Source organism: Rhea americana, unplaced genomic scaffold (genome assembly GCF_003343005.1).
Source record: "Rhea americana isolate MKP2758 unplaced genomic scaffold, rheAme1 scaffold_457, whole genome shotgun sequence".
Lineage (NCBI taxonomy): Eukaryota > Metazoa > Chordata > Aves > Rheiformes > Rheidae > Rhea > Rhea americana.
This window is the reverse complement of record NW_028186598.1, coordinates 228,047-252,726: the sequence shown is the minus strand read 5'-3', so window position 1 is coordinate 252,726 and position 24,680 is coordinate 228,047. Positions and strand designations below refer to the sequence as shown.

The 24,680-nt window shown below is 43.3% G+C and overlaps 1 protein-coding gene across 7 annotated transcripts in view; it reads left to right on the top strand.

The window, feature by feature from the left end:
* R3HDM2 (R3H domain containing 2) overlaps positions 1-24,680 on the top strand; it is a 69,487-nt gene continuing 44,807 nt past the window's right edge. For 6 of the 7 annotated variants that reach the window (XM_085316215.1, XM_085316218.1, XM_085316216.1 and 3 more), the window contains exons 1-2: positions 1-26; positions 3,757-4,032. The gene's annotated coding sequence lies outside the window, so the exon portion shown is untranslated. The remainder of the gene's footprint in view (positions 27-3,756; positions 4,033-24,680) is intronic. The other variant, XM_085316213.1, reaches the window with a different exon arrangement.

Here is a 24,680-nt window from a genome sequence, read left to right as displayed (position 1 = left end):
GGCCCCGCGGCGAAGGGCCTGACACGGTAAGTGCGCGCCGCCGAGGTGGCTCGGGCGCGGCCGGGGCCAGGGAGCTTCGCAGTGGACTCCCCGGCCCGGCCTCGCCTGCCTGCCTGCCTGCCCGCGGCTCCGGCGGTGGCGTTCTGCGGGGCTCCGGGTCGGCCTGGCCCGGCCCGGAGGCGGTGGCGGCGTCCTGAGCGGGCGGGCGGGCGGCGCGGGGCATAGTGCCGCTGCCTCCCCCGGGAGCTGCCTGGAGTGGCTCGCCGTGGTGCGGCTACCGGTGCAGGCGGAGCTGGCGGGCCCACGGCGGCGTGGTGCTGTTCTAAGCGTCCATGAGGCTGAGAGCCAAGCGGAGCAGCGGGTGGGCGCGAAGATCTCGGGCCAGGGATGCCCGGGCTCCCTAGGGGCTGGGTGTAACGAGGCTTTCGTTCCCTCGCAGAGAAGGGCTTTGCTTTGAAACCCGTCTGACTTCCTGGGTCGTGTCGTATGTGGAAATGGGAGTAAACACGTTGCAGAGTTGTTATCCTCTGACTTGGTCAGGGTGCTTTCAGGAGGGATTTTGGCAGCTCCGTGACAGAGCCCACTAGCCAGATAGACTGCCTGGAAAAGGCRTTTTGTTACTTGTTGCTCTGTGTGCTGTGTCCAGTGACAGATTTAGATCGTCACCATACTTCTTAGAGTAACTGTTGATATTTGGGTTCTCTGCCTAAGTATCAGAGTTGCCTTTGACTCCTGCCAGTGCTATAGTCTGGCAGCAAGTTTCACAGGTAAGTTGATTTTATTTCAGGTCTTCCTTTTGACCTGTGGGAAATGGCCTTCGCAGTCTATTGGGGATGTCCTCTTCAGGTTCTGATACAATGTGACCATAAGAGCACCTGGTGGACTAGTACCTCTTTTCTCTCACTCATTTTATGAACCTTTTCTAGACCCTTTCCTTATTTCCTTTAGAATTTGGTCTAGAGAGTCTCTTTTGTTGATGGCAGTCTTTTCTGTTTCTGACTTTCTCTTTTTTTTGAGATAGGCAACAAAGTTAAGCCCAGGCCTACGCTACTGCCCTGGCCTCTGTGGTTTTATAAGGGGCTTAACAATTCCCTGTCTTTCAGAAATTGCTTATATGGAAGTGTTTGCCTTTCAAAAGAGCATCTTAGATCTGCAGTAATGCTGTGCAAAGCCTGTGCCAGCTCCTTAAATGGTGGGCAAGGCTCTAGCCCATTCACGAGTGGTTTATTGAAAGTCATTTGTGCGTCCTGCTCCAATTATGCTGCCTCTTTCATTTCTCCAATTGATTATTCTTTAGCGAGCAGCTTCTACACCTTTCATTAAGCCATGGAGAAGCTGAAGCTGTCAGTAAAGTCTTTCTTTACCTCTCTTTTCTCTAAGGTCTCTACTTGCTCCTGCTACAACTATGACTGACTTTTGAGTTTGTCTTAATTGTCCTGCACAGGGTTTGCTGTAATACTCTTCTTGTTTGATTCTGACCCATGACATGCCCTTTTCTGCTGTATCTTCCCATACAGCTTCAGGTTGAGTGTTCACTGTTGTGAATATGCTATGTGTTGATGAGCCTGGCTGACATGTACTGCAGTTAATTTATCTATCAAAAGCGATGAAGATGCAGTGGTCAGGACATCAGGGCTAGCTATACAGCCCCATTCTAGACCTTGTTTGAGTTTTAATTTGAATGTAAGGTTTATGTTCTTGTTCTTTTCAGTCCTTAAGCAGCACTACACCCAGTAGTCCCCTACATTGTGAAGTATGCTTTGTGAGACATCCCCTCACCTTTAGAATAGTAATACAAAAAACTGTGGGAAGGAGTCACTGGAATTTTTGCTGTTCATTCCTGAACACTTTGAGTTGTGACCTCTTGGGGCATTTAAAATCCACTCACATAAGCTTCCAGTTTTGTATCTCAGATAAAAAGTGACATGGGTGATAACCTAACCCTCTACCCTCCCTGTTTTGCCCTAGATCTGTCTGTGGTTTCACATAGCATAACCCTGCCCAAAAACAAGTGTTAGATTTTCAGAGGGGTGAAGTGATTCCTGTCCCTGGAAGTTGATATACCAGCTTGCAGACACTACCAAGTGTCCTGTTCAGTGCATTTCTGTCTGTGCTGAATGACCTATTGGTTGTAGGTATCTGCTTAACATAGTGACTGATTAGCTCAGAAACGTATTAGCTTTTCTCCAGAGCACTTCAAGTGGAATCTAACTTGCTTCTGCCATGCCTGCTATCTGTATACTCTTCTGTATTTTGTGAGGCTTCAGTCTTCACCTCAGTATTCACAAAAGGTGTCTGGAAAACCAAGGTGTCTTTCTGGCTATTTATGCTGATAATGCAGCTAGCTGTCTCATAGTAGTGGGAATGGTAAGAGAATGAGGTTCACTGTCAGGGAAGTTTCTGTCAGAAGCTGGTGAAGTGCAGAGCTTCCAGCTCTATAGAACAACCTTTATTTTTCTTAGAGCTCAAGGATGCCACTGTAATCATGAGTACAAAGAAACCTTGAGTTTAAGGTGGGTTCTACTGCTTTTACAGGCTCTGCTCATGCAGAGTGGTTCGTGACAATCTGGTGTTAATATTGCATGTATTGCTGAGTAGGTGCAGATTACTGGTTGTCTTCATTTTGAAGCAAAGAGTAAAAAGTGGAAGAAAGGGTTGGGAAGGAGAAGTGCTGGAAAGAAGAGTTGGTTAAGGGGGAGATACCTTCTTGGGGAACTGGAAATGTTGCCAAGCTTTGATGCCTGTTTATTATCAAAGGATAGGCTGAAGAATAGCATTCCAAGCAGAGGGGTGTGAAGTGCCTTGTCAGAGTTTTGTGGCTATTTCTTCAAGACCCATGGAGCACCAGAGGTGTCCTTATCTGGCAGCCCATTAAGAAAACAGATGTAAGAAAGAATGGATGTTGTGGTGGAGAAGCAGGATGTAGGCCATAGATACCCGAAATCATTGATGTACACAAGGTTTGTTCTCATCCATCTCCCTGGGGAGCAATGGGAATATGTTGTACGACCTAGTCAGCTTGCCAGAAAGTAGGCAAACACGTGCCTGTATACAAATCAAAATACAGTGTTGTTGCTAATTCTAATTCTCTGTCTCAGTGCTCCTTTTGCTGCTGACAATGTGCAAAGAAATTTCACCCATGGCTGGTCTCAATTTAGTTTTCTGTCACTGGCACTTGCTGAGAATCTTGTCTCATCTCTTGCCTTGACCCGTTCTCCAACTCCCTCTGAGAATTGGGACCTTGTTCCCCTCTGTCACTCTGAATAGCTCTGATTCCTTATGCTCCATTCACTTTCATGTCTATCCTGTGTGCCACCTATAGCACATTAAGTTTGATTGACATAACCTCTGTGCCCTTCTCCTTGAATTCATGCTGGAAACTTTGTATTAAATCATACCAGAGATACTCAAAGCAATCTTCCTTTTTGAGTGAGTGGCAATTCAGTAGTTTGTAGGTGATTTGCTGAAATTCTTTGTTCAATAGATGTTCTCTTAGGGTCTTACTTCTCCGTCCATTGCTCTTTGTATTTTCAATGAGCTGTTAAATATATATTGCTAAAGATTTTTCCCCTCTTCATTCCTGTTTCATTGGAAAGCAAGGACAAATTCATTCTATCTAGGAAACTTTGGAATCTTATTCCAGTATATGTGTGTGTATATATTTACAATAAGATTTTTTTCTTTTTTCTTTTAATGGAACAATCTAGATGATAAGGAAAGACATTAGACTGATTTTCTTTTTCTCTGTCCACCAAGCTGGCACAATGTGATGTTTGATGGCAGCTTCACTGGATAGTAAACCATTACTCCAGACTCCAGGGATTGCACAAGTGAGGATGGATCAGACTCTCAACAGGTTGCTTGCAATGATGCTTTACTGGAGACAGCCATCTGGCTTTTGAGGAGGTGGATTAAGACTCCCAACTCAACTCATGCCAGTTGTGAAGGAGCAACATCACTTGGATATGGTCCGTTCTCTGATCTCTCCCCCTGCTCGGGAGTGGGGACTGACTTGGGGCTGGTGCCCTAGAGGTGAGTAGGATATGGAGCTAATTGACCCCTTAGTTATCAGGTGTTTCAGTTTTTGYTCAGTGCTTCCTAACAGTTTGAGCTACCTCTACAGCATGAAGAAAACAAAACCTGGAGTGATATGACAGTATCACACAGTGGTTCGTGGTACTATTTTCCTCTCTGGCTGAGTCTTAATATCTTTGTTTGCTCAGATCTTCCTAGGATCGAAGCTGAGAGGTTCTTTTGCGGTATTAACAGTAACTTTTGCTGGACTACTCTCTGAGACGCGGCACTGCTAGTTAGTCAAGTTCTGCTTTGAGCTGCAGCCATCTGACCTGTGAGGATCAAGGCTCTAGGCTGGCASTCCATTCAGTAGAGTGGAATTAAATGAACTGGTTGCCTTAGATTTCTTATTGTTGTGTATCCTCATTGTTTGCTGCTGTTCTGGGACAGTATCTGCAGTCTCCCAGGGTAGCAGTTGTTGAGCTAGAGGAAGAAGATTCTTCTAAACTCTGTCTGGCATGCTAGAACATAATGCATTGTGCAGCAGACTGTGGCCTGTTAGATCCTATGAGCTCCAACATTTTAATTTGCTGTATACTTGTGATTGCCTCTTGTTGAAATGCCAAAAGAAGCTGATCTGTCCACATGTTCATTTGGTGGGGCTTCTTGGAGTCCCAGGCACAACTGGAGTTACGTAGGCACTTGTTCTTGCATTAAACTAGCAGTGTTTTTCCAAACTGTGCAGTAGTTTGGGCCTCTCTCTCGGCAGCCTGCTGCATGGTGCACAAAACTGTTCTATGCTGACAGTTGAAGTTAGTCCCTTATTGGGGCAAGTTAAGTATCTCATTTTCTTTCTGAACAGTTGCTCCAGGCTCCCTAAAGATGTGCTACTAGGTGAATATTTCAGAATTGGTTATGCTGGGCTCAGATTTTTGAGGTTTTGTTTGCAACTGGGAGCAGTCTCAGGATGTTATCACTGTACTACTCTGCATCACGTCTAGGTAGTAATGTGATGTTTGCTCGTTTGAACAGCACAATGCTGCATATAGTTGTTTTGGCTTGTGTGACAAGTATGAGCTAAACCCAGGAAACAAAGTTTAGCGGAATGTATTGTACATGCCCAAAGCTGCATTGACTTAACTAGTATCAGATGCTATGTCATCCCTGGAGTTAAACTGCTGCAACTTTGCATGTCTTGTTTTATTTAAATAAAAGCTGAGGCTTATAAATAAACCAGTATCTTCTACAGTAACTTGGTATATAGAGGAAGCAAGGTAAGTCCCAGAGAACTTACCCAAGCTACCTGCAGCCACTTTCTCTGTGGCTGGGAAACTGTCCCACATGGACTGGAGATTCTGCTACTACTAGGAGCAGTTGGTGCGGGAGAAGGGGCAGAAGCATGGCTTAGTTCCATAGAAATTAAAGAAAGATTTGTTGCTCTTGCCTGCTGCCATTGTAGTTGTTGCATGTTGTTTGTAAGAGGTCTTGAGAAAGGCCTAGGAGGGGTAGAGGGGCCCAGCTGACTGAATTAGTCGGGAAGGAAAGAGCTACACTGACAGCAATAAACAGGCTGTGGACAAAGCAGACTTGGTTGGTCAGGGCTAGGTCTGTGGAGCAGAGCAGTGGGGAATGTCCATGCCCCATTCCTTCTTCCAGACATGCTGCAGTGTCTCTGTTCTGCCTGTGATATTCTACCCCTCCTTGTCCCCCCAGTCAGAGCACAGATGTATCAAGTTCCCCTTACAGTAGTGATGCCATTTGTGTTGCTAAATTTAAGATTGTGTTAGTGCTTCCATTTTCACACCTGTTTTCTGGGGGAAGGTTTATAAATAAGCCATTTAAGGATTTAAGGAAATAAATAAATACAAAAAAAAACCCTGTCTGTTAGACTGGTCCTAGACTTAGCTTCAGTTCAGTGCTTGAGCTTTTTGTTGTCTTCTTCCCTCCACCCCCTGCCATTATTTGTAAGTGCAATGCATGAAGTCCTAGCTGCATTAACCAAAAGCTTGCTCTGATTACAGTGGAGTCAGGATTTTACCCAGTGTGTCCTACAGTTTTAATTTATCTATTTTAACTTCCATTTCTTGTCTTCCTCTGTTTGTTAGATGGTGATAGATAAAGAAAAGAATCAGTGTAGTGGAGAAATGTAAGCTAAAAGTCATTTTGGCATTGCATAATTCCTGCCTAGGGTCAGGTTGGAGAGCAGAGGGTGCTTTCATGCAAAAATAGGTAGACTTCTGTGAGGAGGGCATGTATGTAATTCCAGCAAAGTTGTTTGCTATTATGTATGTACATGTGCAGTGTACTTCATCTCATTATCTTGTTTAATAGTGAGTTTCAGCTAGATCAGTACTTACTGTAAGAACTTTTTTTAACTTGGGGAAGGTGCTGCAAAGGGAGGAATTTTAATATTTTCAAGGCAGGCTTACCCTAGATGTACTAGAGATGGTCTCAATTTCTAATGTGTTTTTTATATCCATTTAGTTAAAGGCCTGGCATTTCTATTTCYATTTTAACTGATAATATTGCTGTTCAGCTGAGGGCATTTAGGAACAAGTTGCAGTAAATGTGTCCTGCATCCATTTGGTTAATGACTTGTAGAAGAAGAAAGTTGTGCTGGTTTCGCATAAATTCCATTATTTAAACAGTTGTAATCAGTTTAGAATTCTGTGGATCTCTGCTTTCACTGTTTGTGCAGTGTTTTGTGGTTTAGTCAACACCTCTCCTTTATGGACCCCAAGTATAAATTTTAAGTAGCAGCAGCAACAGCCAGAGGTTCTCCATCAACACTGCCAGCTTGAACTTACTTCTTTATTTTAGAATCAAAGAATAATTTAGGTTGGCAGAGACGTCTGGCGTTGTCTTGCCCAGTCCTCTGCTCAAAGCCCTGTTAACCTTAAAGCTAGTCTTGGTTGCTTGAGGCATTGTGCTGTTATGGATATTTCACAGGATGGAGGATCTACCACTTTTCTGAGCACCTCTTTCAGTGCTTAGCCACTCTTACTGTGGATGTACCCCCCCCCTTATATCTAGTCAAACTTCACTGACTGCATTCCTTTTCTTGTCCTTTTGCTGTACATGTCTAAGAAGTCTGGCTCTGTCTTCTCAGTGATTCTTCCCTATGTTGGATAGCTGAAGACAGCAGTTAGGTTCTCCCCGTAGTCTTTCCTCCAGGCTGAACAAACCCAGCTTCCTCTGCCTCTACTAATACATACTCAAAGTACTTGATGATCTTAGAAGCTCAACTCTCTCCATTCTATCAAGTTAGAACTTTGACATCAACTCTCACTGAGCATCTACATAAATTAACTTGCTCAGGTGCTGACACTGTGTAGGATGGTGCAAATAAAGCACAACAGGGATTATGATTCAGTTTCTCAGATGTTAACTGACTGAGCTGCAAGTTGCAATCACCTTATTGATAGCCCTGTGCACCACATAAGAAGGCAGTCATCCAGTTATGCAGTTGAAATCTAATGTTCAGTTCTGGGCTCTCCAGTACAAAAGATACGTTGAACTACTGGAAAGAGTCCAGCATAGAGCTACAAAGATGATTAGGGGACTGGAGTATCTCTCTTACAAGGAAAGGCTGCAAGAGCTGAACTGCTTTAGCCTGGAGAAGAGAAGACAGAGGGGATCTTACCAGGGTATACAAATATCTTGAGGGTGTCAAGAGGATGGGGCCAGACTCTTTTCAGTGGTGCCCAGCGACAGGACAAGAGGCAATGAGCACAAACTGAAACRCAGGAAGTTCCATCTGAATATGAGGAAAAACGTCTTTACTGTGAGGGTGACAGAATACTGGAACAGTTGCCCAGAGAGGTTGTATAGTCTCYTTCTCTGAAGATATTCAAGATCTGCCTGGACACGAACCTGTGCAACGTGCTCTAGGTGACCCTGCTTGAGCGTGGAGGTTGGACTAGATGATCTCCAGAGGTCCCTTCCAATCTCAATCATTCTGTGATTCCGTGAATCCACTCCTATTTTGTGCCTGGAGTCTAGTTTTCTGAATCATTCTCAGCACTGACAAGACCGTAGATTAGTTTTATTGGTACAAAACTGTAAAGCCAGCTTCTCATCTTATGTAACTGTTCCCCTTTCTTTCCTTCCTCTCCTTCCATTCATTAGACAAGTAACACTTGTTACAGTTGTGTTCTTCAGTGTGTCAAGAAGTGTTTTCTGAGCATGTGGTCCTTCTCAGTTTTCACTGCTTTTCCTTGCACAGAGAAGATAGAGAGATGAGAYAGTGTTGCATGCAGGGATTTGGAGGTCAAGGTCCTTTAAGTTTCATTTTCAAACTGTTGGCCTTTATAAACGTCACTGGGTGCTATCAGAAGACAATGGGAATTCCCTTTAGTGTTCTATGAATGTCTGATAAATAAATACATGTATATCAAATCTGTCAGAATGGGTTTTGGAACTGTCTTCCCCCCCGGCATCAGTCTCTCCTGAAGTGCAGCTTGTTTTGGTGTCTTTCAGCAAGCTGCTATGTTCTCAGTACTTCAGAGCAGGAAGTCCGATGTAAAGGTACAGTGAGGGGCAGGAAATGCAACTTGGCACCTGAATGCTGAAGACTTTGCAAAGGGCTGCTGTTTGGGTGAGGATAAATTCTTAATAAAATGATCTTGTCAATATTCTGTGCATTGGTACTTCCTATACGTGCCTGTGCTGAATTGCATTTCCTGCCTTAAATTCTTCACAAACATACTTTTGTAGCTGATCCAAAGACCCCAGCAGATATTGAAACCCTTTATGCCTCATGTTTTACATGTGTATAGTAGAGAACAGCCTTGTACTTCAAAGAACATACATAGTACACAGACAAGGCTGAGGAGAAAATGGAGGAAAGGATTCATTATTCATGGAGTCTAGCTGTTTGCCTTCAGATTCACACAGGAAGTTGTGGAAGTTAGATTTGAATGTAAATTGCTGGGTACTGCCCCAGAGTTTCAGCAGTCCTCACCAAAGTTGGTTTCTTAGTATGTAATTAAGCTTGGGTCTACTTGAGAAATGCGTATGTTCTCTTTCAGTGCTCTGACTATTTCTGTACATGCAGGGATGGGTGTCATCTTTTCTGAAGTTCATCAAGCTGCGAGCATCAGCAAAATGAAACATGCTTTTCTTTGAGGTTTCATCCTTCTTCCAGCTATGCCTTGCTGCTTTGAATATGAGAGTTCTTTCACCTGGTCTAGAATTCTAGCAGTAAGATAGTCCTCTCTTGTAAGTTTTGACCTCCTTGGTTTGAACTAGACATCCATATGTATCTGTGTAACTGTAGCTCTGTGAGAGCAAACTTCTGTGCTGTCCCTTTGGTGCAGGCTTTGATATCTTCTATAGGTCATGAAGAAGAGTAAAATATAAATGGACACAGTATCACTGAATGTCACTGCCTGTTCATGAGTACCACATGCTTCCAGGGTCCATCAATGGAAAGGCAGCATTTACTGACTGTCCTTGGCTTCTCATTCATTTTAGGCTGATTTCTTTCATATTGCTTATTCATTAGATACAGTTTGYCAGTGCGAGCAGAGAATTCCTCACTCTAATTAATCTTTTGCTTTGAATGGTCGCTATCTTTAATAAAATACTTGAGCTATGCTGAACTTCCATGGCATTTCTTTGCTGGGTGAACTGAATTCTTCAGCCAGAACAGTTTTACCAAAAGTGATCTCGCTTTTGGTGCACAGATGCTGACCTGTTCATTGCTGGTGAGCCTAATTTGATGCTTGTTGAAATAATGACAAAACACTTGCTGCTACAGTGGCGTCAGGACTTAATCTGTCCTTCAGACCCTGCTTTTTGACTTAGCCCTGGCAGAGAAGCTTAATCTAAGGAGGAAATAAGCCCTGTAAGCCAACTGAGTTTAACATTTATCTTGGTCTGAGTCTTTCTTCTTTAATGTCTTTTGGAAGTGTCTGCACCTGGAGCTGGTGTACATTAAAGACTTAAAGTCGGAGAAATAAGTGGCAGTGCTGATTAATGCTGCTAGGTCCGTGCCAAGGGAAGAGGGGGCACTTTAGCTGGTGCTATACTTGCATCTTGCTAACTGTTACTAAAGCATTAGTTCTCTTAAACAGGTAGAATAGTTAACTTTGTTTTCTAATGCTGTTTCCAGCTTTTGTAAATGCTAGTTTCTAATAATAAGCCATTGACCTTCTCCTATTTTCTTTCATCTAAGATCTGAAAATTCTTTAGGAACAACAGTTGCCCTGGGAAATGAGGTATCARTAACACTTCAGTACTGTTAGTAAGCTTATAGCATATAGCAGGGAAGTGACTGGGCTTGAGAAAAGCTCAGGATTCTGACCTTCAGTCATTTCCTCTGCCTGAATGAACTAGTATCAGAACTTCCTCTTCTTGGTACCAGGCTTGACTGAAAGGCTATCTTTGCCTTTCTGGTGTCATTTTACATGACCATTGCTGTTTTTACAGTGTAAATTTCTGAAACTTAATGCTAGCAAAATAAGTACTACTTTGTGTGTGTGTGTGATTAGCATATTTTGTTGCTGTATGTTCTTGGTAGTGTACTGCAGTTTCTTTATTGGAGCAGTGAAGACCCTGGATATCAATGCTCTATGTTTGGATGATGCTTGTCTTGATGGACCTCATAGATGGATGCAACACCTTACCACCTCCAACTGGTGGTGGCAGTCTCCACACTTCTAGTGATCCTGGTTCTGGGGAGAAGGTGTGTGAAGGGGAGATGTGGGCTTATGTAACTTGGGGGGCACCTTGCTCTTTGCAATGAAATACGAAAAAGGAGTTGGTGTCCAGATAAACTCTTGTTTCCAGCAAGCAATCAGACTTAACTGCCTTATATTAATGCATTGGTCTTTAATTCTAGCTGGACCTTCCCTGTGCTTTGCAATGTCTTTTTTTAATGCCTGAAGGCTAGATCTCTGGCTTATCTGTGGGTTATTTGGGCTGTGAATTAGAGATAATTTATGTCATCTATTATCTTCCTCTAGTGAGAGGTTTGGCTTTGTATCTCTGTGTCCATTGCAGTACCCCAGCTCTGAGGACCAATTACAGTGAGTCTATGGAAAACCAGCTAAGACACTTCTTAGTGCTCCTGTATTCAACAGACATAAGGCACTCAAAATATATTTGACTCGTTCAACAAGTAAAAGCACTGGTGAGAGACCTGCTGCTATTCTGTCTTGTTCCATGATTTAACACTCTTTTTTTTTTTAAAAAAAAAAAAAAAAAAGCATCCCAAATACTATTGCCTTATTGCTTTCTCCACCCTCTCTGGCACTGTTGTAGAAACCTGGCTGATTCAAGCTCCTGAAGTCTTGTAATTTGGATCATTAGTGCTAGATCCGTTGATAATCTAGAATATATCTTGATAAGTTTTTCTTTTTGGATGATTGCTTTAGGATCACTTAGAAATTAGCTGCCTGACAACATAAAAGTATAGATATTAAAATGAATTGCATACCTTTCAACTATTTCTATTATCCTGCTAAATTTAGCCTAAGTAGCGCAGTAGCAGAACAGATCTCTGGGGGTTTTAATGAAAGTCAAGGCAGATAACATCCAGTCTCCCAAGCAGTAGAGAAGAGAGGTAGCCTCAAATAAGTCTTGCATCTGATGTCCAAATGGTTTTGTTAAACCCACGTTCAACACAAAAGCAGAACAATATGCTTGCCTGTTCCCACTGCAAACTTCCCAACAGTCTGGTCTCGGGTGACAGGTTGAATTGATGACCCAGTGTAATTTCTTTCTCCTGCATCGTTGCCTATGACAAGAACTTTCCAGCTAGAGCCTTTCTACCTTCCCTTCCTTGTGTCCCAGAGCTGCCTTGTTCTGTCAAAAGTAGATGTGGAGTCATACTACTGCCAGATCTTTGATCCTGATGGCCAGCTGAACAAATGAGTTTGGCTTTCAGTGGGAATTTTGCTTAAAGCAGTTCAGCTTTTTGCCTTTTTGCTGTCTGTCTTATTGTTGATTTAAATATTATTGTTTCTTTGTATTCTGGAGAAATACTATTCAGGGGTTTAGAGAGAAGGTGGGAGGCGGTATACCAGGCTTTGTTCAGTATATAGGTGCAGCTGGGCAAGGCATTCTGGCAGTCTATGCAATGAGGTAAAACAAAACGTTTTTTCCTCCAGGAGAAAATGCTTATAGAAAAAGCTTTGAGATCATGCAAGGAAGGGTTCTGTATAAGCAGAGGATGTCTGGTTCTGAGTTGCACTCTGTATTTGATAAGGAAAACTAACATTTACAATTAATTGGTAACCTTTTCAAAAACACTCAAAATCCAGCTTCAGTTACTGTCTGAATTTGAATTGGGCACCTTGGCCTCTTTTAGAAATAGTCAAAACCCTCAGACTCAAGATCTTCCTGCAGTTAACAGGTGCCTAACTCCTCAAATACTTATTGGAAATCTGACTGACTGCCCTTTTCAGTCACCGAGTACCAGAAAACCCTTGTGGTTTGGCCTCAAGTGCACATGCTTTGGAAAAAAATATCCAAAGTGACTACCTAGAACAAACACTTGTACAAACCTTATCACTGCTATAGATGTTACAGGAGTATACCCAGTATTTCATAAATGCACTGAAACACTTCTGTGTGGAGACAGATTAATGTAAGGCAGCACAGACAGCTTGTAGCAGCAGTGGACAAAATGAGAAGGATGTGGCAATGCTCTGGTGAGGACATAACATCCTTGGAGGAGGAGGGGAACACTCAGGTTGCTGCATCCTTTCCAGGTCACCTACTTTATTTTGAAACTCTCTTCCCCCAACTTTTTTGACTGTAGCTTTAGGGATGTACTTTTCAGCTACAGCCATGCCTGGAACTGTTAAAAGTGGCACAAGGTGGCTTCAAAGGGGCAAAACTGGAATGACAGCAAAAAGACTGACTGTTTGCTGAGCAACTGTGTGGCAGGAAATTAAGCTGAGTCTGTTGGGCTTTGCAGCTTAGAAGAGCTTGAAGGCTGCAGGCACACAACCTGGTTCTGGTGACTGACACTAGATGTGCTCAGGTCAGAAGGTGTTTCCTACATTAGAATTGCATCAAGAGGGCATTTATTGCATATATAGCTACAGCTGCACCCCTTTCATGCCATATGAGCACTTAGAGTTGATTAAGTGAGCTGATACAGAGTATATGGGCATGAGAACATGCACAGTGGGCATATTGCTAAAGTAAAGTACACAAGTAAAACTGATATGTAGGTGATCCACGGAAAAGTCTCCTTCAAAGCAGCTTCTCAGGCCTGTGTATTCCCTCTTCTGCAGCACAGGGCAAGTAAGTGCTGCAGGAAGCATGTAGAAATCGTAAGAGCTTTGGTGTTCAGAACTGCTTGTGAAAGTATTGGGATGTTGAGCTATGGTAAGGTTCAGAGATGCCCTTCACTGCCAATGCCACAGCAGGGGCTAATAAGAAAAGCTGCTTGGGGTCCTCTGCCAGGACTGTGCATTGAGAGATTTAGGGGTTTTTTTACAGCCTTAATACATTAATTCTTCCTACCCCAGTGTGGGTAGGTGAATGTAATCCCTGTTTTATAGGTGGATAATCTGAAGAACAGGGAGTGGAAGTGATCCGGCTGAGAGAGCATAAAAATGCAGATACTGAGCTAGGACCAGAACCCAGGAATCCTGTGTTTTTTCTGGCTCACAGGCCAGTGCTTTACTGTGAGCAGATGTGTGGCACGTAGAAGAGTTTGTAACCTAAATGGATTGTGCTGCTTCTAAGGTCCTAATTCTGTGGAACAGATTTTGCATTTGCTGAGCACCCTTCTGTATCGGTTGATTTTTCCAAGAGGTGGTTGTTCTGAGAAAAAGGCTCAGGATGTCTGAATGAAGGGACCATTATGGAGGCCAGTATGGAAAGTTTCTCTGAGAAATGTTGTATTTCATATGTGAAGTGGAAGTGTAATAAGTATGGGGGCAAATGGTACAAACTGTAACAAAGCTGTGTGTGCTTTATGGCTATTGGATATGCATTAATTGTATATCTTAAGGTTTTTGCTGTATAAATAAGTATATAAGTATAATATAATTAAGTATAATTAATCCATCCATACAATGGAGTAATTTAATAAAATCATGCATAGATTTTATTTATTTATTTATTTATTTATTTATTTATTGAGCAGGAGGTGACATTTGAAAGGACAGTCAGATGTAGTTGAGGACCAGAGTTGATTTTCTTTCCCCTTCAAATGCTTTACAAGTGTAAGGTTCTCCCTGAATTTTTAGAAGTTCCCAGGGAAAACAGGTTGTTCTCTGGCTGGAAAGCTTCTCAGACCACCTCAGCTGTACATTCTTAGTGAGTAGGAGATCRAGACATGATTTATTTTGAGAGTTTTGGAATATTTTGATGTGAAAGACAAAAAAAAAAAAAAAAAGAGAAGACTGAACAGTCTGCTCATAATTCATGCTATGTAGTGTCATTGGAATTTAAGAATATGTTTTCTGACATGAGGTGAAGGTGGTGGTAGAGAGAAAGGTGCGTGATAGACAAACCTAGAGAGTTCACTGTATTTCAGTGTTTGTACTAAGGCTGCTGAGCTGGTGAAGAATTTGGAGTTGACCTTGTGGCTTTACTTTGGAAGAGAAAAGGAAAGCTTCTAAGGTAGAACATGACATCCAACATGTATGTGCTTATCTCTGTGCATGTGGGAACAACTGTGAGCATGTTGTTCTGGGGTCAGGGTGCCTCAAGACTTGCCTCCAAATGACAGCATCRGAGAGGTTAGATCTTCCCAGTCTGTGTTAGTGGCCTCTGAGTTAAATGCAACTTCCATGGTAATGGACAGCTTCTCAGTAGGTTTGTCTCTGGACACACATGGCATGTTTGAGTGTATCAAAAAAACTAAATCACACCCTTCCAGTAAGGTGATACTAGCTTCTCCCTCCAACTTGAAATTTGTTAGAAATAATGATTGGGGCTTTCAGAGCAGTGTTTCACAGAAGGACTGGCATCTATTGAAGTTCTCTCCATCAAGGTGACTTTGCAACGAGTCTCGGCACAATTCACTTGATAGCTTAGAAGGCAGAACATACCTAGCTCAGAGTCTTTCTAGTTGAGCGAGGCATCCAGGCATATCAAACAATTCTCACCTTCAGTAAGGGCTGATGCTTTTACTCCACTGTCTAAAGGAGAGAGAAACCCTATCAAAGCCCTTTCAAAGTTTCTTAGGGGATTTAGCTAGTGTACATGCGTTGGTAGTATTTTGATAACCAAGTGCATGTGAAGCAGTTTCTCCAAGGGTCTGAGAAATGTGTACATGGAAGGGAGGTAAATCTCTATCGCTCCAGCTTGTCTTGTCTCAGACTCTGGTTTCTTTAAAGGTGCTCCTCTCCCTTTTTGTTGTCTTTTTGCACTCTCCTTCAGCTTTCTGAGCCTCCTCTCAATTTCTAAATCCTGGTAAACCCAATAGAAGACAACATGACCTACTTCTCAGATTGAAGCAAAGGCGAGGTGTGCTTCTGCAGAGCCTTCTTTGTGTCTGAAGGTGGGTAGTATCAAGAGGAAGGGCTGATAATTCAAAGTGTGTCTCCAAGTGCTGGGATTCCCCTGCATTAGTGTTGTCAATTGGGTGCATGTAGATTTATGGTTTTGTATAGAGCGCAATTTTATTGGTAACACAATATGTGTTTGTGCACTGCAGACTGAGTCACTGCTGCCTCCCAGTGAATTTCTCTGATTATGTGTGGGCAGATGCAGCCTACTCTTTTTATCAGTCCTTTTTCTCTTTTTTTTTTTTATGAAGTTTTAAAAATTTTATGTTGCTTTGACATCTCTTTCTTTGAGAAACTAATTTCTCCTGATTTGAGTTTAGACACAACCTGTTTATTACAGAAGATGTTCTCTGTTTATCTTGGAAACTGATGTCTTTTGGGAGGCTTTAGGCATACTGTTCTTTAGCAAGTAGGAACTTGTCCTGTCTGTTTCCCTATATACAAAACTAAATGCGTAGGTGCTTTGAGCCTGATTTCTTCTGTCATGATTTGTTTGACATGAGGAGAGGGAAAGGGGACAGCATGGACAGGAAGGAGGATCATTATGGACTGCTAGATCCAGAACCTAGGACAGGTGCAGAGAGGTGAGTGTGTTCCTACCTCTGTAGAGTAACCCAAAAGCAGAGGGTCTGCCCTCCTCCATGTCTCCTCCAAACTCTTGACCGCAGGCCAGTTTCTAACCAGGGCTGGGACTGAGATTGTTTAACTTGATTTAGACATTGACATGGGGTTTACRGAAGCTGCATAGCTCATTGGCGCTGTCTGCATATACACAGAGCCATGAGTGTGGTGTGCCTTTCAGATGTAGATTCCTCAGCATGTGACATTGGGAAAATGGTACCAGAAAATATCTTGGCTTTCACACATATGATGTTTCTTTGCTGGTACAGTGAAAGCAATTCTGCCTTTTTGCCTGATGCTGTATTTGTATTGGTACAAATGTGCTTAATCTGATACAGCTGCTACTTATGGGAACAAGCTACTCCAGTAATGAAACCTCTACTCTACAACTGACTCTGTGTTCAGGGTTATACCAACATAATTATAAGAATAAATGAGCTTTTCTAGAGCAGCAAAACTGATGAGCCTGGCTTCTTACAGGTCAGTTGTTTGCAGATGGATCTTTTGCTAAGGAGATGATGATACAGTTTTGCCACCAGTGGGAGCACTAATAGGATCTCTTTATCTAGTCACTTACCAGAATTTATTCTATGAGATTTTCACTGTTCTGTGAGAGTATATTCACAGCAGCCATTGTGTCCAAAAATCACTTGGATGAGTAAAAAGGTGAACAAAAGCTTTAAGCCCAGTCACGTGAGCCTTAATATTAGGAAAGCATCCTAATAATGGCATATACCAAGCTGATCAAATAAAACTTGGCTAAGCCATAAGGCTTCTGACTGGAAGATGTTGCAAAATCTTCTTATTTTGCACACTTCAAAAACAAACATCTCAACATCCTCCTGGTTGTGGAGAGGGAGTCTGAACCTGGAGGTCCTTAAAGATTGGTCTGCTGGAACTGAGAGGCACATTCTTACCTTTCCTGTCAAAGTTCATGAGGTACCTGCCTACTCTGAAGAACAAAAAGCTGTTCTCAGGTTTTGTTATTGGTTTAGTGTATTTTTCACGGCTTCAGTTTCATCTGCTTTTGAGGACAGGGCTATTGACTTGTGGCTGTCTGTGTAATGCCCACCACTGTTGTTAATACATAACTTGCTGCTTGTGYACAGAAGGCAGGCAGCATAAGGCTTCTTCTGAACTCCCTTGCAGGAGTTACTATTGTGCTTGCTTTTATTTTCCTTTCACCAAAAAAAAAGGACCTTTAATTTAAAATACCACTTAATTGTATGTAGGAGAGCCCCACTTTCGCTGTGGACACAAAGGAGAATTACCTAGTTGGTGTTGTAGTTAGGTGGTGAATTGTCTCTTTTCAATGCGTTTTTCAAATGGGTTGCCTTACCGGCTTTCTGGGTAAGGAAGGGGCTTTGGTGATGCCCAGAGGAACTTTCTTATCCTTGGGCAATATTGTTCAAGATGGTTCTGCTCTGAAACTGTTGGCATGAAATGTGCTCAGCTGCAGGAGAGGGGAAAATTTTTTTCACTTCACTGGGTGGGCTTCAGGCTGATTGCACAAAGCTGGATAGGCCTTCACAGGAGATTTTTTGTATGTGTGTGATCCTTTGGTGGGTGCAGCAAACTTGCTTAGCATATCATGAGGCATCTCCAGAAATGTTTTCTGTTTCCTGGTAGCTGCGCTCTGCAAAGGCTGATGGCTGATAGAGATCTGGATTTTTAGGCTGAGGGACCTAGGTTGAAAGAGGATCTCAGTGAGTGATTCCTTTCAATGGTAGTCTGCCTGTTGTGAATGCTCTGTTGTGCTTAGTGGAAGAAGCTCAGGGTGTTTTTCACCATCATTTCACATTTGTGTTGATCCTTAGTCCCTGTGTGACCATTTTGTCCTTTAGGACATCTGTGCTGTCTGCCAGGTAAGGGCTGCTGGTCCAACATGCATCTGGGATCTTCAGTCTCTCACTGCAGGCTGGCTTTTACTGGTGTCAGTGCGAACTGGTTCAGTCTCTCACTGCAGGCTGGCTTTTACTGGTGTCAGTGCGAACTGGTTCAGTCTCTCACTGCAGGTTGGCTTTTACTGGTGTCAGTGCAATGAGACATATGTAGTTAATATGAAAAGTGCAGCTTCAAAGGAAAAGCTCTGGTAGAAAAGCACTATCAGCACCTTTTCAGCCCAACTGTTACCAGAAATTTGCAGTTTTAAGGTAGTCTTTGCTAGGAAGGAGGGTCAGTTACATGATGGGAAAAGATTTTTTTTTCTTTTTTTTTTTTTCTTTTTTTTTTTTTCGATTCGCAGGCTACCTTATTCTCAAATAATTTTCCTGTCTAGGGGAGCCATCATTAACTCCAGGCACATGCTGTGTCTGTAAAAACTTACCAGAATGTGAACCCATAGCACTGCAGTGCCTTCTGCTTTAGGGCATCTCTGTCAATTTAAGGTTACTGTTTGTGGTTGTTCTAGGCTTGTATCCAATAGACTCCAAAAATGCCAGTGATCTTAAGAGGAAATGTAACAAGTTGTTTGGGAGTTGTGTGATTAGGTATTGCAGTGATAAAACCTTGAGCAATATAAGTGGCTAAAAATAATCCAGGAAAATTCACCATTTTGGAGGGTGGAGAAGAGAAGTTGATACTTGCTGTGACCAAATTCAAATCTATTTCTTCTATTTCTTCAGCAAGCAGTACTCTCCTGAGTAYTTCCATTGTATCTTCCCTTAATACTGTAAACTAACATTACATGCTTTCCAGAAATAGCAACCAACTGTAAGACAATATTGCCTACTATATGGATAATTCACAGCCACTCTTTGCCAGGCTTGCAAGTTTTATTTGCACAACAGTGTCCAATAACACCAGCCAACGTGTGACCCTTGCTTATAGAAGATGTAAATAGTATCATGAAAAGCACAAGTTTGGCTGAGGCAAAGCAGCAAAAATCCTGAAATTAGACCTAGCGTGGCAGTTACGGTTTTGCTAGGTGAATGCAGGTGCATGTTGTGCAGCCATGCTCCCTTCCTGATGGCCTAGGGTGGAGCGGCAGGGTGCCCAGGGCTCCGTCCCCTTTTCCACCTCCTCAGACAGTCGCTTCCTAACAGAGAAGCTATTAGGAAAATTTACTCATTGTCACTTACAACTAAGAGTGGGAGTGCTCTTCAGAATGCTGTATTGAAGCATGGACTTCTGAACTATAACATAGCTTGTGTTTTTTTTCCTGACTCTCTTTAAAAGCTCTTTTCAGTATGTTCTGAATAGTAGTTCACATTTTAGGTTAAAAATATGAACATGTAATTAAAACTAATAGTTGAGTAAGGTGACAGATAGGACCACATTAAAAAGCAGAATGTCAACATACTCAGTTCTAGCTAAGCTTTGCGTTAATATCACATTTCAGAGAAGGGGACAGATGTCGCCTTGCAGTGCTTCAATGATTAAGACTGAGTAACACAATTTTGCTCACTTCAACTCAAATCTATGGCAAAATGCATCTTGGAAGATCTTTGCTTAAAAAAAGGAAATGCTTGTTTAAGATCTGGGTTTCTTACACACGGGCATCCAAATGTCTGTGTTTTGAACTTCCTTTCGGTGACATTTTAACTCTTTTTTTCACTCTTTTTCTTTTCTCACCTCTTCAGTAATTTTATATATATATATATATATATATATATATATATATATATTTGAGGGGGAAAGTTTGTGGACAGCTTCTTTTGTCTGTAGATTTATAAGTTTTTGAATTTAGCTGTTCGTGATAGTACTCTTTTTCTGTATCAAAAATGTATTGTTTTTTCTTATAATTGTCAGTTTCTTGTCTTACAAATATTTGGAAAACTGATAACCTTCCTCAAGAGGAAGCAGGATGAGACTTTTTTCTTTTCTCTCTCTCTCTCTTTTTTTTTTTTTTTTTTTTTAAGCTGAGACAGATGGCTGCATTCCCCCCTGCCCCAAGTATTTTCTTGCAAAACCTGGAGAGACCATTTTTTTTCTTTAAAGCAGCCTTATGGCAAAGTAGAGTAAAGGGACTATATCTATGACCCCGGTTCCTTCATAGCTAAATGGTAAATGTGAAAAAATTTAATGCTTTGCAACTAAAATTACAAACTTTGATCTGATAATGACCTTTCTAATATTTCTTGCATCACTTCTGCTGTGTCCCAGTTCCCACCCATGAAAATACAGGTGGCACCTATATTGCAGATTTGTTAGGACAATTAGGTGTTTTGTAAGCTGTCAAGGAAGTCTTTAACATGTGATTGTTAATGTGAAAAGAACAATGGGCTCCAGAGAGAAGTTAATAGCTCTGAGCTCTCTGTGCTTGCTATTGAGCAGTGTGTGKGGGGGTGTTTGTATATAGTTCATTACAAAGGATAATAGATCATAAATATGGGACACCTGTCCAACAACATTTGTGCTACAAATGATGAGTGGAAGTGTCTGAATTTATGGTATTTGGATTTAGAGGAGAATAGTTGAGTAGACAAAAGACTACCATTCCCATTTAAAATAGTGCTTATTTTATCTGCACCACATAGAAAACATTGTTACTAGAAAAACTACTGAAGGCCAACTTGATGGAGAAGCTTTGCAGATGCTCTGCACCTGGGATGGCCAGTGAGGCACGTAAGCCAGGAAGGGCTATACAGATTTGTGCCAGTGCCCATGCTGCTGCAGTCGCCGCCGCATATGCAGTGAAGGTGGGCAAGTGCATGTTTGCTGTGCCTGTTCCCCACTGCGCTGCATGCTTGCTGCAGACCCTCTGTCATGGGGGCCTCCTCTTTATTTGGGTGTGTGCATTGCTGCAGGGCTCTGAATGAGAAGGGGACACAGCTCTATTTGCTGTCAGCATTTTAATAATAACTGTTTTAGATTCTTGATTTATAGGGTAGGCAAATAAACATTTGCTGGGGCCAATGTGTTGAGCACGGCGGCTGCAGCATCCACTGGCTGCCTGGCTTGTTGCCATGCATCCTTTTGTTAATGCCATCTCGGTTCTCTCCTTCCTCTCCGTTCTTCTGGCATCGGCATGTGTTCTATTTTTAAACTGGGCTGTGCTCTGTATTGCGGCATTTCTCTTCCTGAATTATTTATCAGTGTTCAGAGCTGAATGGAGCACTATGTTTCTTCCACTGCTCATTATTGCCCACGTGTCTGTCTTGAGCCATTGACAGATTTGGTTCATGTCAAATCTCCCAGGCCTCAGCTTGGAGGGGCTGTAGAGAATGCCAAGGGCTTGGTCACAGCCTGTGCTAATGCGAGACTGTACAGATCTGTATTTGTTTAATACTTTACTTGCTGGGGAAGGAGGGGAGGTGGTGGTGGTTGCCATGATACTATATCTTTAGGTTTTAACTGAGCTGGGTTTGAATGGAAGGCCCCCTTTTCATTCTTTTTTACTGCCTGGAGTGGCTTCTGCCTAGGAAGATGACATCTCCATGCATGTGTACGTGCATGAGCACGTGGAGAAGACAGCATCAGAGATGGTGTGGGCATGGCTGAGCTTGGCTCAAAGCTTATTGGTGGCAGGGTTTTAATTTTTACTCCTCTTGGAGAAGAGGAGAAAATGGTAATTTTGTTAAATCTGAAACCTTTCACACCCCTTTCCCCCCTCCCCCYCCAACTCCTCAGAGAAGATGGCAACATAGCCTTTAAAAGGAGATAGTGGGCAGGAGGTTAGGTGTGGAGGATTTTCCAGCTACTCACTGAATATAATTTGTCCTGTCCCCTTTCTTTGCTTGAATGTCTCTCAGCACTTGTTATTTTCCTCCTATACCTCTCTTTTCCCTCCTATTTTCCCATCTCTCCTTTTTCCTTTATTTTTTGTTTGATGATGGATTTGGCTACTCTGTATCCCTGCTGCCTCTGAACTTTGTGGCAGTGGAGTTGAGGTGGTTGCTGTCCTCTCAGTCAAGCATGAGGAGGGAAAGATCTTGCTGGAGGAAAGAGGTGCACTGTCACTTCTCTGCTTCAGAGGGAGAGAAGAGGCAGTAGCTGCTGCCATTCCTCCTTGCCTCCCTTGCAGGAGAAGCTGGATGCTTGCAGTGCTGTGACGAGCATGCAAGAAACATGGTCTTGCCTGTGTGACTGTCTTGCAGATGTGTTTAGCCTCTCCCCACTCTTCTCCCACCCCACCTCTATAATAACTGTTTTGTTTCCAGTTGTGTACCGGACAGAGGGAGAGGTCTTCTCAAGGCTGTAGGGAAAGGACAGGACAAGTCCCACTGCTGTGCAGTGAAGGGAGAGGCAGGCTCTAGGTAACAGTGGATGAACAGAGTGATGCTACTGCACAGTGCACTTAAGGAAACCCACCTCTATGCAGGCATTGAAGTGCTCTTGGGCATCTTCAAGGTTTGGAGTTAGGAATAAAATTCAGAAGCAGTAGCAGATGACAAGTTGACCATGAGCCAGCAATGTGCCCTGGTGGCCAAGAAAACCAATGGTATCCTGGGGTGCATTGGGAAGACTGTTGCCAGCAGGTCAAGGGAGGTGATCCTGCCCCTCTCCTCAGCCCTGGTGAGGCCTCATCTCGAGTACTGTGTCCAGTCTTGGGCTTCCCAGGACAAGAGAGACATGGAGCTACTGAAGAGAGTCCAGCGTAGGGCTACAAGGATGATCAGAGGGCTGGAGCATCTGTGCTATGAGGAATGGCTGCGACAGCTGGACCTCTTTAGCCTGGGGAAGAGAAGACTGAGGAGGGATCTTATCAATGTGTACAAGTACCTGCAGGGAGGGTGTAAAAGGGAAGGGGCCAAAATCTTTTCAGTTGTCCCATGTGACAGGACAAGAGGCCATGAGCAAAAATTGAACCACAGGAATTTCCGCCAGAACATGAGGGGGAATTTCTTCACTGTGAGTGACAGAGCACTGGAACAGGTTGCCCAGCGAGGTGGTGGAGTCTCCTTCTCTGGAGATATTCAAAACCTGCTTGGATGCAACCCTGTCTAACCTGCTGTAGGTTGACCCCGTTGGACTAGATGATCTCCAGAGGTCCCTTCCAACCTTACTGACTCTATGATTCTATGATAGTGGTATGCTGGTGAAGGGCTATGGGGAGGAGCAGTGGTGTTTGGCTGACCAGAAGCTTGAGTTTTGGAGTGTGCCAAGCCCAGAGCTCCTTGGTTCAGACTGGATCCCCCTCTCTGACTCTGAGTTCAATCCAGAAATGTTCAGAACCAGAAAACTCAGCACCATGTTCTGTGTCCATTTTGGTAATTCCTTGCTGACGTGAAGCAAGCGTGTACTCTGTGTGCTTGCTCAATAGTGACATGAGATTGGCTATGCCTCTGTATCCCTGGGAGGAGGGGTGCAGGGGTAGGGAATCCAGCTGTCACATTGAGAGCTGAGCAAGGGACTTGGCAGCATGTGATTTTTAAATACTTAAGTGCAGTGGATGCCATTTGCCGTTAGCAGCATGGTTTTGAGCAACAGACAGTTTGCAGTGTGCTGTGAAAATGCAGCTGTGATTCACCTTAAACAAGGTGCTGTAGTTCACTGAAACCCAGCTGCGGGGTAGCGCGCTTTTCTGGTAATCTCCTAAGTGTTTTTTTTTTTTTTTTTTTAGATCTGGGCCAATAGGAGTAGCATGTGCCTTTAATTTGTGTGTGTCAGTGTGTTCCTGCAGCATCTTGAGTGACACAGTGATTCCCAGCAGCAGGGTGAGCTAGGGACAGGGCAGGCCAGGCCTTGACTCTCTTGCCTCCTGTGTTTTGCTTCTTTGGGCATAAATGAAACTTGCCTTTTTATGGTAGCAGAGACGGAGACTGTTCAGCCAGTTGGAGTTGCTGATGTCTAGCCTGTTCCCTTCAGAGGTGTCACCCCATTAAAAAGCCCTCTCATTTGTAGTGGCTTTGGAGGTTGAGTCTCTATTGGGCTCTTCTACTTTTTGTTTGTACTCCCCCTCGCTCCCTCATCATAGCTTCTCATCAGCAAAGCACACTGGTTGCAGGGCTTGTATGTGGAGGGATCAGGGGGTTGGTTTTACTGAGGAATTCTGGGTGTTCTCTTTCTGCCCCATTCATATGCCACATGAGGAAAAATGAATGAGCCCAGACCATCCCTCGCTCCTGGTCATGGTGATTCTACTGGCCTCCTACGTCTAGCTTTTCCTGGGCCTAGCTCTGGATGTTTGTGGAATGTTTTTCAGGGGACATATTAGAGTAGGTAACTGCCAGCAGTAATGGGCTGCTGTTCTCATCCTTTCCACTTCCTGGCTCCAAACACCAARAAAAAAAAAAAAAAAAAGAAAAGAGAGAGAGAGGGGGGGGTCTTGTGGCCTGGGGACCTTAGAGAAGGTCTTCAACTTACTGTGTGTGATGGTTATTGTATCTGCGTAAGAATGGTCCCTCTGACTTGAGCCTTTCGCTCAGATGCCTGTCAGATGCCTGCCAGCACCTGGGAGTCAAGTCATGTTAGGCGCTGAGATGTCCAAAACCCTCCTGTAGTCTGCATGGCCATAATGTCCTTGGAATTGTATGCTGTCTGGAGGGAGTGTTTCCAGCTGTGCTGCTGGTTGCAATGAGCAGGGCTGGTTTCAACCCAGTCTGTGATGTAGTCCTCCAACTCCTTAAGGATCTGCGCTCCCTCTCCCTCTCCCTCTCCCTCTCCCTCTCCCTCTCCCTCTCCCTC